This window comes from Azolla caroliniana, unplaced genomic scaffold, assembly GCF_043228905.1.
Source record: "Azolla caroliniana isolate FFs.n. ecotype wild unplaced genomic scaffold, voAzoCaro1.0.p SCAF_10, whole genome shotgun sequence".
NCBI lineage: Eukaryota > Viridiplantae > Streptophyta > Polypodiopsida > Salviniales > Salviniaceae > Azolla > Azolla caroliniana.
The window spans coordinates 18,417,744-18,431,365 of NW_028230445.1; positions in this window are offsets into that span (position 1 = coordinate 18,417,744).

The window sequence follows — 13,622 nt, forward strand, 5'->3', positions numbered from 1 at the left end:
TTACAAGAGTTTGAGAAGCGCTTCGCGCAACTCTCGACGCTCGATAGGATGGTGCTTGACACAAGCAAGGTCCTACTATTCATAAAGACTGTTGATGCACGAGACCGAGAGAAGGTGGGGTCCCTCCTCGAAACTGATGGTGGGCTCATGACGGATTGGGCTATGGTAAAACGGGTTTGTAGCTGCTTCGATAAGAGAAGGGAATGGAATGTCCATTAGTGAGATACACGAACCCAGGGGTGGCAGAATACCTCAAGAAAGAGAGCAAGCAAATGCAAGGTTTATCCCCGAGAGAAACGTGGTTGAAGCACTGTCGGGAGGGTCGGCAATAGACAAGCTCACAAAGATGGTGTGAGATCTCCAAATAGCGCAAGCTAGGAGAGTGAGTGGCGCCCTCAAGATCGACGTCCCCCGTTCGCGCAAAGATGTATGTGGTGCGACAACCCCGACCACCTACGAAGGGAGTGTGGAGACTTTCAAGAGGCCCTAAGAAAGGATATTGTCTTTGGAACAATAGGGTCTATTCGACGGAGACAAGGCGCCCCTTGGGATTGAATCAAGGCTGAGGGGGCATGAGAAGGCTAATGGAGGAGGCCGAAGCACGACATGTTGAAGCCGTCCACTACTCGGCGTCGGCTGGGATCCGAGTGGGGAAAGAGGTGAGGAGGCAAGAGGAGAAAGAATTTAACTCTTGGCCATCAATCCTTGGAAGGCTCTCTAAGGGGAAGTTCAAAAGAGAAGAAGTAGACGAAGCGGAAAGAAGGGTCCAAGAAGCAACCGGGTGGAAGGATCCGTTGGAAGAAAAGACAGGCTTAGTGGAAGCCGCTTGCCAAAACTACGAAGTAATGGTAGAAGAGAAGAAGGTAGGAAATGATGAGGGAGCTGGTCCATCAAGGAAATACGATGCTCGAGGTGCACGAAGAAGGGAAGAGCCGAACCAGTCTCAAGCACGCGACGAAAGATGGAAAGAGAAGGGGAACCCCCCCAACTTCAAGCTTTGCTCGGAGATCGAACAAGCAACGGACTTGAAGAAGATAGTGGAGGAGAGGATCCTCGATAGCCGCGTAGACTCAACGGAGCAAGAAGTGGCAAAACCCGCGATTGTAAATGCATTGTCAACTGAGGTCCCCGAGGAAGACGAAGACTATGCGAACAATCACTACATGAGGCCGCATTGGGCGAGAGCGACAACGGAGACACTGGTACGGGTCGGAGACGTAAAAGAGCCGGTGGTAGCATTGATCGACCATGGCTCTGAGATCAACCTTATGTCCATGGACTTTTATAAAAAGGGAAAGTGGAAGATTAGAGCGGCGACCCGAGCAACCGAGGAGCTATACGGGGCTTGCCCGAATGTACGTGTGAAGGTGGGGGACGTAGAAATAGATCAACATTTCTTTGTTCAAGAGACATCCTCGCACCCGGTCATCTTGGGTGAACCATACATCACGGCGGCTCACATGGAGACGAAGGTGCTAGACAACGGGTCGGCATATGCGAGGGTCAAGAGCCAAGATGGGAAGCATTCGGTCCAATTCCTTACAGTGAGGCCCAACCATGAGCGCAATCGAGCCTCCCTCAAAGGGGATAGTTGAGAGGATTTTTTATTCGGGCTATTAAAGAGGGGGCCCGCAATAGCCTGAGGCAAACTAAGACCCTAAACCCTTGTAAAACTATTAAATGTAATAGGAAACAATTTTGGTTCTCCGAAAATGGAGCTTGTAAAATTACTAGTTTAAGTGATGGAGATAAGTCTAGGGCCAAGAGATACAAAAGGTATCTCAAACAATGTAATTTATTGGGGGAAGATGACACCATAAGCGGCGCCATGGAGGCGGTCTCGTTCGACGACACTCTCAGAGAGATGGAGAGGGTAGTCGTTTCGGGCCTCAATGAAGACAAGGTAATTCCAGTCAACTCAGTTGACATGTACACCGCCATCGAAGAGCTTGGGCGGTTGATTGAGGAAGCGAGGACGGTCAAGGTGCAAACAAAGTACAAGACCGTGGACAAGAAGGTGAAGCCTGTGGTTGCCCCATTGCCTAACGATAGTTGGGATCAGATAAAGGGGGTAGCGGCTGATCCTAGTTTGCGGGACCCACGAGGCATAGGGCATTGGTTCACCGACGAGACGCGACAGAAGCTCCAGATTGGTGGGGGTGGTTTCCTATTGCGTAGGGAGGAGGAAAGATTTAGAAGGATGATCGAAAGCCACGGAAGGGCTTTCGCCTTCTCGTCGGGTGAGATAGGGTGTGTAAACCCTAAGATCGTGGAGCCAATGGTGATCTTTACGGTGCCGCATGTACCGTGGAACATCAAGCCAATCCCCATTCCGAGAGCTCACATCCCATACTCGAATCAATGGTTCACTGTGCCAAAGAAGAACGGCACATTATGCTTCATCTAGGACCTACAACCTGTTAATCAAGTGACAATTTGAAATGCCGGGGTCGGACCGAGCATTGACGAATTCGCCGAGGCCTTCGCTGGAAGGTCTATTTATTCGATTGGTGATCTATACTCGGGGTATGATCAATTCCAACTAGTTGTGGAGAGTAGGGACATCACGACGATGCGGACCCCTATTGGCCTAGTGCGAATGTGTACCTTGCCACAAGGAGGCACTAACTATGTAGCCCACATGGTAAATGCAATGAACAAGGTATTGAGAGATTGCATCCCCGACATCACCATGCCGTTCCTCGATGATATCCCAATAAAAGGGTGCTCTGAAGCGGAGAAAGATGAAACCTTGGACGAGGATGGGTGCAGACGTTTTGTGGCATATCACATCTCCAATTGCCAGAAGGTTCTACAAAGACTCGAAGATGCACGCTTGACCTTCTCGGGTGAGAAATCGGCATTCGGCCAACCGGAGATCCTTATGGTGGGACACTTGTGCGGGGCGTACGGACGGAAGCCATCCCCGGCAAAGGTGGACGCCATCACAGACATGAGAGAAGAATGTAAATCGCAAATAGAGGTGAGGCGATTTCTTGGTGCTTGTGCATTCTACCACATCTAGATCCCGCACTATGCTCACCTAGCCGAGCCCTTCTATGGGCTACTCAAGAAGGGGCGGAAGTTCAAGTGGGAGGAAGAGCACACAGAGGCAATGAAGAGGCTCAAAGGAATGTTGGTAGCGGCACCAGCTTTACGAAAAGCCGTATACAAGGAAGGGGTGCCCATCTACGTGACGGTAGATACGAGTCCAACAGGGATCGGATGGGTCATCAACCAAGAAGGAGAGGATGGTACACACTATGCCATCCGGTTCGGAGCCAAGGTCTTAAGCGAGCGACAACGAGGATACGCCCAAGTAAAACGTGAGCTTTGGGGTATTGTGTCCGCAGTGAAGGCGGATAAAGATTACCTAATCGGGTCAAAGGTGGTAATAGAGACGGATTGCCTTCCAATCCTAGGGATGGTTTTGGGGTGTGCAACACCTGACCTAGCTATGCTAAGATGGATTGCTTACATCAAATCAATGAACCCAGAGATTCACCACATTTTAGGGAAGAACAATGCCATGGAAGATATGCTATTGAGGGCAAGGTTAGAGGGCGAAAGCGACATGGTGTCTGAAGATGAAGATGTCGCTCTTGACTTCTTTAAGACGGCCCAAGCATCTATAGATGATCGAGATGTGCAAGTGCTCCACGCCTTCAACGAAAGTGAATACGAAGGGGAGTGGCTACACATTGGCAAGTTCTTAAGCTCAATGACAGTGGATAGTTCATGGTCGAAGGAGGAAGCACGGAGAGTCCGAAAGAAAGCGTACAAGTACTTCCTACGAGGGGGATTCCTTTGGAGGCACCCGAAGAGAAGGACGGGGACGCCACAACGAGTGGTCATAAAGGAAGAGGACCAAACAACATTGGTGTCTGAATTCCACGAGAGTCCTTGGGCGGGACATAGAGGAACGTGAGCGACATTCGAGAAGTTAAAGGAGAAGTATTGGTGGCCGGGAATGTACAAGGATGTCGCCCATTTCGTGGGGACGTGTGAAAGCTGCTAGATACACTCCAACATACGCCATAGGGACGAGTTGCACCCGACCTACCCACTCACCATACACTTCAAATGGATGGTGGATTTGGTTTCGATGCCGATGGGACTGGGCCAAATGAAATATTTGGTGCTAGCAAGAGAAGACCTAACAAACCAAGTAGAAGGGCGAGACTTAGCAAACAAAACGACGGCGGGGGTGTGTAAATTCTTACTCGAGGATGTCATCTACCGGTACAGATGTGTAGGAAAGATTGTGGCCGATAGAGGAGAGCTGAATGCTCACGAAGCTACAGAGCTCTTTGACCCACTTGGAGTGAAGCTCTCTCTCACGACTGCTTATAACCCGGAGGCTAATGGAAAGATAGAACGCGGACACGGGCCTATCGTAAAAGCCATTGTACGAGCTTGTGATGGGCGAGTCGGGAATTGGCCTCGGTTACTACCTTATGCCTTGTTGGCCGATAGAACAACTCATAGCTTAGTTATAGGTTTCATGTCAGCTGAACTCATGTACAGACAAAAGCCGGTGATGCCCATTGAAGACACGATCGCTTCATGGGTAGCGATGCCGTGGGAAAATGAGATGAGTCAAGAAGAGCTTCTAGCCACAAGGATAAGGCAACTTGAGAGAAGACCCGAAGACTTGGAATTGGCAAAGGAGAGGTTAGAAGTGGCTAGGCTAAGTAACAAAGCCTGATTCGAAAAGACACACCGACTACGCCCTCGGAAGATCGAAGAAGGAGACTGGGTGATTGTATATGATAGTAGTCTCGACAATCAACATAGCTCAATGCGGAAATTCGCAAAGCAATGGTTCGGGCCGTATGTGGTAATGATTGCAAACGATAATGCTACCTACCATCTCGCTGAACTCGATGGGACTAAGCTGGTTGTACCAATAGCCGGGAAGCGGGTCAAAATCTTCAAAAAGCGACACGACAAGGAGCCAAACCTTGATGACCTTGACGAAGATAAAGGTGAGCAAACAACAAGCCATGGGGTCAATGAGGAGGAAATGAACTATTGACCACCCTCATCCCGCCATTCTTGGCACATACCGGAGGATGTGCGGTTTGGTGGGGGTGGATGTCGTGATATGGCGTGCTCGAGGGTGGGAAAAACCGGCGAAAGGGGGGTCAAAACGCATGTGCAATGTGTGTGCACACAGAGGCGATTAATTGTGCATATGCAAAATAAAAAGGGAAAGAACGGGTGGAAAGGAGGTATAGAAGCTCGTGCAAAAAGTAAGAGAGAGGAGAGATAAAAGGTAGAGGGGAGACAAACTCTTAATTGATAGAGATAGAATTATATATTGTATAAGAGAGAGTTAGTGGGCTAGTGGATAGTCACATTTACTATTAGCTAGAGGTGCACGATTTGAATCTAGTCTTATAGTGCAGCATGATTTAAGGAATTTTATTCCTTTTTCATTGAAGACAAATTTGGCGACCCCCCCTTCTTTTTTTCCTATAAAAGGAGGTCGAGGGGGGCTCATTTGGAGGAGGAGACTATATCGCCAATTTTCCTTCGAAGCTCTTCATCTCCTTATTCACCACTTCTCTTCATCTCATACCCCTTCATCCCCCATCGCCACGTGCTCGTCTTCTTCGCGTCGGCACTCGAAGAGCTCGTGAGCCCAAGCTTCATTGGTTGGACGTTGCTCCACCCCGTTCGTCGTTGCGAGCCCGTGTGCTCGCCGTTAGGGTGGTCGTGGTTCGTTGGGATTGGCATTTTGGTGGTGCTTGTGTGTTCATTTTTGCCGTGTTCGGATTTGCTTTTGTCTCTGAGGGCATTTAATATTTACGTTTTGATTGAGCTTGTGGTTAACTATAAGTTGTCATTGTAAACAAAACCCTATTTTATAAAGGGTCCTCTTGCGTTGGAATCGAACACGTATTTATCTCTTTGGTTGATATCATTCATGTTTCTTTCTCTCCTTCTTTCTTTATTCGTGTCTTCCTTGTACGTTCGGTCGTCTTGTGACGAGGGGACCGTTCGGGCTTGCCCATGCACCTCTCCTCCTCATAAAGGCGTACGAGCATTTTGTGCGTGTGTTTGTGTCTTTCTTGTACGTTCGATCGTCTTGTGACGAGGGGACCGTTCGGGCTTGCCCATGCACCTCTCCTCCTCATAAAGGCTTACGAGCGTTTGTGTGTGTGTTTGTGTCTTCCTTGTACGTTGTCGAGGTATTCCTCACGGATGCGTGGAATGAGGCGGGACCTCGGGGGTCCTGTACCGAAGGGCAAGAGAGAAAGGAGAAGAGACCCACTACGTGCGAGAGTAGATTCACAGGGACACGGCCCTTCGACACACAGAGACACGAATGTATGTATGTATTAACAAAGACAAACAACAAAACACGAAGTCGGTTACAACCGAACAGGCCGGCGAACAGATGCCGATACCTGTTCGTAAACGCACAGAAAGGAAGGAGTAGGTTGGAGGTGCTACCGGAAGCACTCGGGCATTCCTCAGAGCAGCGCGAGCCTCCCGAAACCTGCACAGAAGGAAGCTATGGCGTTTGCGAACCAGAGAGAGAGAGAAGCCTTCGCCCACGAACCGACAGCACTTCGTCCTCGACTCTCCGCGATCCCTTCGCCCCTCCTCGTCGCCCTCCTTTTATAGGCAAGGAAGGAGCCGTTTCCCCTTTACTTCCTACCTACCGAATCTGCCTGCCTAGGATCTCCTATGTACAACATAAGGCGCACGTGCATGAAGAGCCGGTTCCTACGCTCCGGTGCACCGATTCCGCTTGTGGATGGTTTTCTTCACGACATCCGCCCCCACCTAACCGCGCATCCACCGGCATGCGCCAAATTGAGTTGGGACGGAGAAAACCGGTCCAGCCTTCATTCCCCGCCCGTCGGTTCTTCTTCGGTTTCGGATCGTTCGTCGTCCCGGTCCAGGTTATCCGGATCCGGCTCGTCGTCGTGACGCTTCTTGAACGCTTTGATCCGCTTCCCAGCTACCGGTATCGCCATTCTCGTGCCGTCGAGTTCCGCCAGATGGTACGTCCCGTTGTCGTTGGCGCTTTGTACCACGTAAGGCCCGAACCACCTTCTTGCGAACTTCCGTGTCGCTCGGTGCTGGTTGTCGAGGCTGCTGTCGTAGACTAGCACCCAGTCGCCTTCCTCGATCTTCTTCGGTCAGAGCCGATGCGTCCGATCGAACCGGGTTTTGTTCCTCATCCTGGCCACCCGAAGCCTTTCCGCAGCCTGCTCCATGTCCTCCGGTCTTCGCTCGAGCTGTCGTATGCGCGCCGTCAACAGCTCCTCCCGGCTCATCTCGTCTCTCCAGTCCACGGTTGCCCATGAGGAGATCGTACGTTCCATCGGCATGATCGGCTTCTGCCCAAACATCAGCTCTGCCGGCATGAATCCGGTTACCGAACTATGCGTAGTTCGGTCAGCCCACAACGCGTAAGGCAGCAGCCGCGGCCAGTTCCCGACTTGCCCCCCACATGCCCGAACTAATGCCTTGACGATCGGTCCGTGTCCGCGCTCCACCTTCCCATTCGCCTCCGGATTGTACGCAGTGGTAAGCGAGAGCTTGACTCCTAGCCGGTCGAACAGCTCCTCCGCCTCTTCGGCGTCCAACTCCCCGCGATCAGCCACGATCTTCCCGACGCACCCGTACCGGCATATCACGTCCTCTATCAGGAACCGACATACGGCCGCGGTCGTTTTGTTCTGAAGGGCTCAGCCTTCCACCTGGTTCGTCAGATCTTCCCGAGCCAGGACCAGATACCGCATCTGTCCTACGCCCATCGGCATCGTCACCAGATCTACCATCCATTTGAAGTGGACAGTCGGAGGGTACGTAGGGTGAAGCTCGTCCCGATGCCGAACTATGAAGTGCATCTGGCAGCTCTCGCAAGTTGTCACGAACCGATGCACGTCCTGGTACAGTCCCGGCCACCAGTCCTTCCCCTTTATCTTCTTGAACATGGCCCACGTTCCACGGTGACCAGCCCAAGGGCTGTCGTGGTAAGCCGTCAGCAGCTCCTCCTGTTCTTCCTTCATCGCCACCACCCGGAGCGGGACGTCGTTCCTCTTCTTCGGGTGCTTCCATAAGTATCCGTCCCGGAGAAAGAATCGGTAAGCTTTCTTCCGGATCTGGTTGGCCTCGTCCTTCGTCCATGACGCATCCGGCGTCATTGTCCTCAGAAACCCACCGATCTGCAGCCACTCATCGTCGTACTTGCTCTCGTCGAAGCCGTTAAGTGCCGGAGTGCTCGCCCCATCGGTCGTTACGTACGCCGCCTCGAAGAAGTCCACGCCGACTTCTTCGTCCTCCGAAACCATGCCACCCTCGTCATCAAACCTCGCCCTTGAAAGCATGTCGGCCATGGCATTGTCTTTTCCGGAAATGTGTCGTATTTCCGGGTCCAGGGACTTGATGTACGCTATCCACCTGAGCATCGCCAGGTCCGGTGTCGCGCATCCGGAAACCATGCCGAGAATTGGCAGGCAATCCGTCTCGATAATCACTTCCGTCCCGATCAGGTAGTCTTTGTCGGCCTTTACTGCCGAAACAATACCCCAGAGTTCGCGTTTAACCTGGGCGTACCCTCCCTGTCGTTCACTGAGGACCTTTGCGCCGAATCGGATCGGGAACCGAATGCCGTCCCCGTCTTCTTGGTTGACGACCCATCCGATCCCGGTCGGACTCGTATCCACCGTTATGTATACCGGGGTACCCTTCTCGTAGATAGCCTTCCGGAGCGCCGGTGCTGCCGCAAGAGCTTCCTTCAGCTTCCGAACCGACTCCGTGTGCTCGTCTCGCCACTCGAATTTTCGCCCTTTCTTCAGCAACCCGTATAGCGGCTCCACAACGTGGGCGTAATGCTGGATCCATATGTGGTAGAATGCGCACGCCCCCAGGAACCTCCGAACTTCCGTAACCGAGCTACAGTCGGTCTTCATCGCGGAGATGGCTTCTACCTTTGCCGGAGACGGCTTCCGGCCATACGGTCCACACAGGTGTCCGACCACCAGGATTTCTGATTGCCCGAAGGCCGATTTCTCCCCGGAGAAGGTGAGCCTCGCATCCTCTAGCCTTTGTAGCACCTTCTCGCAGTCGTCGATGTGTGTTGCCACGAATCGCCGGCATCCGTCCGGCCCGACTGTCTCGTCCTTCTCTTCCACCGGGCACCCCTTTATCGGGATGTCGTCCAAAAATGGCATGTGATGTCCAGGATGCAATTCCTTAAAACCTTGTTCATTGCATTCACCATGTGGGCCACCGAGTTGGTCCCTCCTTGTGGCAGGGTACACATTCGCACTAGGCCGAGGGGAGTTCGCATCGTCGTAATGTCTCTACTCTCCACGGCTAGCTGGAACTGGTCGTACCCCGAGTACAGATCACCGACCGAGTAAATCGACCTTCCGGCGAAGGCCTCCGCGAACTCGTCTATGGTCGGTCCGATCCCTGCGTTCCGAATGGTCACTCTGTTGACCGGCTGCAGGTCTTGAATGAAGCGCAATGTTCCGTTTTTCTTTGGTACGGTAAACCATCGGTTCGAGTATGGCGCGCTCGACAGTTCGAGAATACCCATATCGACTTTCTGCCTCAATAGCTCCATCAACTCCGGGATGTGAGATTCCACGGCACATGCGGTACCGCGAATATCACCATCGGCTCCACGATTGTCGGGTCTACGCACCCGATCTCTTCCGGCGAAAATGCGAAGGCTTCCCCGTGCCTTCCGAGCATTCTCCGAAACCGGTCTTCCTCCGCCGGCAGTAGGAAACCGCCCCCACCGATCTTGAGCTCCCGGAGCGTCCTGTCAGTGAAGGTGTGTCCTATGCAGGCTGGATCTCGTAAACTGGGGTCCGACACAACCCCTCTGATTCGGGACTCGCTGCCCTCCGGTAAGGGTGCCGCGACTGGCCTAACCTTCCGGTCCACAGTCTTGTACTTCGTGCTAACTCGGGCCGTCCGATCCGACCCGAGCCCCCGACTGAAGTTCGCGATGACTTCGTACATCTCTTCGGAACATACCGGTATCGTCCGGTCTTCGCTAAGGTCTTCTCCGGCTACCTTCCTCAGCATTCCCAAGGTGTCGTCGAAGCAGACCGCCTCCACGGCTCCGCTGATTTCCTCGTCCAGGCCAAGAACTCCGCACGCTCGAAGTTGCACTTCCGCCCTTGTCTTTTCTCGGCCGACGATGCCGACTATCATACACCCTCCGTTGTTGGAGAAGCAAAATTTCCTACCTATCGTACAGTCGTGGGGTCTTTTCCGAGTGTTCGGGCTGTCTCGGCCCCACGCCTTGGCAGCCCTCTCTAAAAATCCTCCCGGTTCTCGCCACCGAGGGATTCGCGGTTTCTCTCGTGGTTCGGCCGCACCGTCAGAAATTGGACCGAATGGCGCCCGTCCTGGCTTTTGACCCTCGCGTAGGCCGAACCGTTGTCTAGCACCTTGGTCTCCATCCACGCCGCTGTGATGTATGGTTCCCCTAATATGACTGGGTGCGAGGACGTCTCCTGTACGAAGAAGTGCTGATCAATCTCGACGTCACCGATCTTGACTCGTACGTTCGGGCAGGCCCCATGCAATTCCTCGGTGGTGCGCGTCGCCGCCCGTATCATCCACCCGTGCTTGGTGTTGATCGGCCACTTCCCCTTCTTATAGAAGTCTATGGACATCAGGTTTATTTCCGAACCGTGGTCCACCAATGCCACCACCGGTTCCTGAACATCTCCGATCTTTACCGGGGTCTCCGTGGTCGCTCGGGCCCAGTGTGGCCTCGAATAGTGGCTCTCCGCCCACTCGTCTTCCATCGCCATGTCATCGATGTGCATCGTCCACACCTCCACTGGTCTTTCCGGTTCCGTCTCCGTCGACAGCCTCTTCCGTTTCACCAGGTCCACAATGACAGCTCCACTTTGTTGTCGAGGATCCGTTCTTCTAGGACCTTTCGTAGGTCCATAGTCCTTTCTATTTGTTGGCCGGTCAGAGAAGGCAAATGGGAAAGCAAGGTCGGATCGGATAAATATAGAAATAGGAATAGAATTATTAGGAGGGACGGATCCGGTAGTTGTAACCGATCCGGATCCGAACCGATTCGGTTTCGGTTAACGGTTGCCTACCGAGCACCGATTGTAATCTGGCCGGATGCCTATAAAAAGGATCCGATGTTTTGTAATGAAAGCACGAAGAATTAATATAGTTTTGCTTATGCTGATTCATCTTGTCTTCGTCTGTGCTTAAGTGTAATTATCATACGCGTGTATTAACATCCTATCCCTACCACCCCTTTGGAGAAGTGTCGGATAGACACCTGTGTTGCGGCTAGTCCAGCCATACATACAACACTATTTTGGCGACCACGATTCCTGCAGAGTGCAGAGGACAACCGGGGGATGGATGTCTAGACAAAATAACGACCACATCACCGAAAGAGGGAGACGCCACGCCGAACGGCAGCGACGACGGGAAGCCTTGCAGCAAGCCGTCGACGAGATCCGGAGCGATCGGTCATTCTCAACAACGCTTCGGCAAATCGCAGAAAACGCACTGCAGTTCCAAGTTCTACAAGCTTCCGACGAAGGCAGTAGCATAACCAGCCTCCAAGAAGCGGAGACACTACTACAGACTCTCGCTGGCGGCGACGGGGACGCAGCGGCATTTGCAACATTAGAGGCGGATTCGGATAGCGGGGAAAGCGTGGGATCCCGCTATAAAAGCAGACACGGGAACAACCCCTTTGAGTCGGATCACTCAGCAACATCGGAGCCAGAGGAGGAACTAACTCTGGAGTTCGGTGACCGGCAATCGCCGAGGAGGGAGGAGCGGATACCAACACCACCCGCGGAGGAACCGCAGGAGCGGATACCAACACCACCCGCGGAGGAACCGCAGGAGCGGATACCAACACCACCTGCGGAGGAACCGCAGGAGCGGAGACCGACATCGGAGGAACCAGCGCAGGAGAATCAGTGGGACGACACGATGCCGTATCCGTACCCAAAGTATCGGGATGAGCCCGACGGAGAGGCACATGTGTATGCATTCCTGCGAACATGGGAAGCCAACCACGTGTCCCAGAGACTGACGGAGGCCGAGGCCGACCGATCCAAAGTCGCCGAATTCGGCATGACATTAGAAGGACCGGCGGCCCGGTGGCACGACAAGCACTTACCAGGCAGCTTCGCCACGTTCGAGGCATTGAAAACCCAGTTTTTACGCTTGTTTCATAGACGAGTGGAACAAAGGGAATTGGTCGGACAATTCTACACCACTCGGCAGGGAGAAAACGAGACGGTCCCACAATTTATCGTTCGTTTCCAGACCTTGCACAGTCAATTAGCAAGAGCACCACCCGAAGAGGAGGCCAAGGCCGTCTTTTTGGCTGCGTTAAAAGACCCACTTCGAGCGATGTGTGGAATCATCGATTTCAGCACCAGCACAATGGACCAAGTCATTGATCGGGTCCTGGAAATGGACACCACGAGCCCCTTCTTGCCGATGGGGGCGTTACACCAGGCGCTTCCGAAGGAGGAGGATCTCCGGTTCCGACAAGCCCTACAATGCACAACATGCCTAAATTCGGGGCACTCGACCGTCGACTGCACCCTGCGTGCACAGTGCATGATATGCAATTCTCGCGCCCACACAACGAACCAATGCGAGTATAACCTGTTAACTCGACAAGCGGCACCGGTCCGACACATTGAACCGCGCAATCGGGACCCGGAAGAGAATCGATTCCGGAGGGACGACCGCTACCGACGAGAACGCGGCGACAGATACCCCGATAGAAGACGCGACAGCTATGACCGAGAGGAGAACCGAAGGGATAGCCACCCCCGGGACCGGTACGACCGAGACGAATCCCCGGAATACGAGCGACGAAGAGAAGAAAGGCGGCCAGGAAACCGGAATTTCCAACGGAACCAAAGGCGTGGATTCTTCCGTAGAGAGGAGCGTCGGGAGGCAACAAAGAATGACAAACCAGTAGCGGCACCGGAGAACCGAAAAACCGAGGACAACCGCCGGGGAATGCCCCTTCCCCAAACATGGGAAAAAGGAGAATCCAGCAACACGCACAGGGTGTATTGTTATTACTGCCGAAAAGAAGGGCATTACAGTAATCAATGCCCAAGCAAAACAGCCGACAAGCAGCCAGCAGTCAACATGGTGACAGCCGACGTACAGCAGGTTATCACGCGGTCGAAAGGGAAGGCCGCCGAATGGGAAGCCCAGGAAGCAATCAGAAAACAAGCGGCACAATGGATCAAAGAAGCCAACGAACAAGGTGCGGCGGAAGTAAGAAACCAAAATATGCCAAGGGAGGAAGAAATCGTACAGCCAGGAGAAAACCCGACATGGCAAGCACTACAAGATTGTCAGATCGTGCTGCCGTTGGCACGGTTACTGCAGTTGGTGCCGCGGTTCACAGCAGACTTACAAGCCGCCGTAAGCAAACCGACGCCGACGCCGGCACCGGCATTTTTCTCCAACCCGGAGGAAGGCCCAGCGGTGGTTGATACCAGTAGCCCAGCAATCACGACAATCGTCAAAGGAAAGGAGATTCCAGGAACAATTATTGACGGAGGCTCCGGGGTGAACGTCATTAGTCGACAGACATGCGACGACCTAGGCAT